Source organism: Sinocyclocheilus anshuiensis, unplaced genomic scaffold (genome assembly GCF_001515605.1).
Source record: "Sinocyclocheilus anshuiensis isolate Anshui unplaced genomic scaffold, SAMN03320099.WGS_v1.1 scaffold1355, whole genome shotgun sequence".
Lineage (NCBI taxonomy): Eukaryota > Metazoa > Chordata > Actinopteri > Cypriniformes > Cyprinidae > Sinocyclocheilus > Sinocyclocheilus anshuiensis.
The window spans coordinates 175,321-178,625 of record NW_015540070.1 but is presented as its reverse complement, the minus strand read 5'-3'; the positions used below and the strand labels follow the sequence as shown (position 1 = coordinate 178,625).

Genomic DNA, 3,305 nt, shown 5'->3' with positions numbered 1-3,305 from the left:
TATTTTGATAATATTTCATTATGATATTTTATATTTGTTGTGGAATTATTGGCCACATGTGAAAGTGTAATCTGTCTGCTAACACGAGAATGTGTTTTGAAATGTTAAAAACATCTTGAATGCTGTTAAAGATAAAGCTGAAATTATATTACACAGTCCAAGCTAAAAAAAAGCACATTTTGTTAAAAAAAAGAGAAAAGTTGGGAGGTTGTATCAAAGCATATCTCAGTAGCTTAGTACATATAAGATACATAAATGTAGTTTCATTTGTCGTAGTACAAGGTTTTATTTTTTCAATTTTACACCCTGTTTTGTCCCACTTCTCAAGAATGACTGCACATCAGGATGATGTTTAACGACTGACAAAGGACAAGCACTAGAACACACTTTAAATACACAGGAACTGATGAGGGGAAGACAAGGGACACCTGGAACTAATGACAAATAACATTGGAAACACCTGGGAACAATGAACTCAAAACACGAGACAGAGAAACTGGATGATGGAGCACATAGAGCAAAGACACTCACAAAACCTGGCCCAGAGCCTGACAACTATTTGTCTAAATTGTCAATAATGCTAATGAAAAAAATCAATTAGGTATGTCCAATCATTTAACTAGCAGTGTAAATATTCCCAACATAATGCTCTGACTTGTTGTTCATACTAGCCATCTGTAATGCAGAGGATCTTGGCATAGTAGGTCCCATTTACCACAAATGGAGACTCACGATCTGGTACCTTGTTCAATTTTATCTCAGCCGTATCCGTGTCAATAGAAATCCAGTTGTCAGGGTCATATCCCTTTACATATCTAAACAAACGTGGACCATTACATTATTGCAATTTTAAATTCTACTTTTGGTTTAGCAGTTTGAAGGATTGAGGTTTATAACATGAAGATTCTGAATAGTTATAAACCTCAAATATAGTATTCAGTCAAATATTGTAAAACTGTATAATGTCAAGGTGTATTAATGCTTCTACACGTTTGATATGCATGGCTTGAGTTGTTATGTACTGCATATTCTAAACTTGTAAATCTTGAAACTTACTTTTTTTTCAAGAAATGCTTGGAGAAAACTTACTTGACTTTTTCTGCTGTTTTGCCTGTGTCTTCTTCTATAGCAGTGTAGGTGTCAATTACTCTTGGAAAATATTTTTTGGTGTTTTAAGATACAGATATAGGCTTGATCTTTGGCTTGAACTTTGAGCCTCCTAGTTTGTTTTTGACACTGATCTTTACTAAGTATGTCTTTTCCTTGGGAAAACCTTCTCCAGAAGCTCCAGCTCCACCACCTGCTCCAGAAGCTCCACCTGCACCTGCTGCTCCTGCTCCACTCCCTAGAGGTGCTCCTGGAAGAGCTTTGTTTGCAACTAGATTCAGGTTGATCAGATGCTGACTCAAAGTCAGCAGGCTAGTGAAGAGAACAAGGTGCAATTAGTTGCTAAAAAAAAAAAAAAATGCATACATACATAAATATAAAAAAATAAAATGAATAAATAAATACATAACATCCTAACAAATATGTATGTAAACAGCACACCCTTATTACCTTTCAGCCCTGATCTCCTTGCTTCCATCACATGAACTTCTTAGAGCTGTGTACAAAATAAGCACGGACCTTGTTCAGGTACAAAACACCCATATTTGTCTTCGCATCAGTTTCAATAGAGAAACGTCCATCCTCGTTCCCCGAGACTATTTCAAACTCGGCCAACCAATTGTCTGTCCTCTCTTCATCGTTATCCAAAGCCTGGATCCTCAAAACCTAAACAGGTGCCTCATTCTCATCAGTACTTGAAACTGATAGAGCTGAAAACTATGAAACCAGAAGAAAATGTCCACACTTTTTTTTTTTTACCAATTTTTCTTATGCTACAGCATTTAATTGAGAGGAATACCCTTGAGATAGTTTAAAAGAATACTTAAGTGCAAACTGAATGTAATGTTTTCAGACACTGTTACTGCATGATATTATAATCAAGTACTTTACATGTTTTTTTTTATATTTATAAAACAAATATTTGACGTACACTACAAGTACACAATGAATACAGTTAAACAATTCTTCTTCACAAGGGTATTAAAAAAAGACTATTTAATGTCAAAGATGTGACCTCCTGACTATTCAAGTTACATTAGCCAATGCATATAGTCACCTCATCCTTCTCCAAAGTAGGAATATTGTCATTGACATCCAGGATATCTATAAATACAGTAGCTGTAGTAGAATTTCCTTCAGGACTTCCATACATGTCAGCAGCTTGCACCGTAAGAACAAAAGACCTGTGTTCCTGTTCAAGAGAATGGGAACTTGAACATCCAGACGGGTTGGTGGTAACATTTGAAGCTACCAACAGACAAGCACACATACAAATATCAGTATAACTAGTAACAAATACCTCTCTGTCAAGTGTTGGGTTGTTCACAGAGATTTTTCCATTGTCTTTGTCAACAGCAAAGAAAAGTGTGCCATCGTTTGGCTCTTGCTTGATCAAGCTGTATGCTATCTTAGTGTGAAGAATGTTTGGCTCATCTGCATCTTTGGCCACAACTTGTGTTACAAAGGTACCTAGAAAGGAGAGAGCTATTACAAAAACAAATGTTTCGCACAAGATCTTTGAGGTGAATGATTGGTCATTCCTAATTTCAGAAAAGTAAGTAAAAGTCATTTTTGACAACAGCAATGCAGTGGCAGTATATATATACCATATAATGATTTTTAAACAATAGATGACTTAAATTAAACAACCCAGCATGAAGGGTAAAAACGTTTAACCCAACCAGCTGGGTCAAAATAACCCAGCATGTGTTCTGTCCAATATTTACCCAGCGCTGGGTTGCCAAATAACCCAAGTTGGGTTGTTTTTAACCCAGCATTTTTTAGAGTGTAATTATGTAGATATGGTGTCTACATGATAGGCTATCTATTGTATTATTAAGTAACACATAAACTTTAAAACTTTTTATTACTCAAACTTTTACAGGCCAAGGTAAAGTTTCATGTTTTCTTTTCTAAATTTACTTAACTTAGGTAAGTAAATTTTACTCGACAATAGCAGGTAAATTGCACTATGGATGTAACGATTTACCGGATGTAACGGTAATCTAATATGGTATTAATGATAATTAAACGATGAAATGGTAATACTAACCATGGGGAATTTTATCATGATTTATCGTCAAAGGGAATCGTTACATCCCTACTATGTAGTAAAAAAAATGTAGTAAAATCTGTTAAGCCGTTAAGGTTAAGTGTTATCACTGTACCGCCGTGATGTTATGCAAAACATTTTGTTT

The 3,305-nt window shown here is 35.2% G+C and overlaps 1 pseudogene; it reads right to left on the bottom strand.

The window, feature by feature from the left end:
* The window catches only part of LOC107687166 (desmoglein-2-like), a 21,399-nt pseudogene that overhangs the window by 11,769 nt on the left and 6,325 nt on the right, over nucleotides 1-3,305 (bottom strand).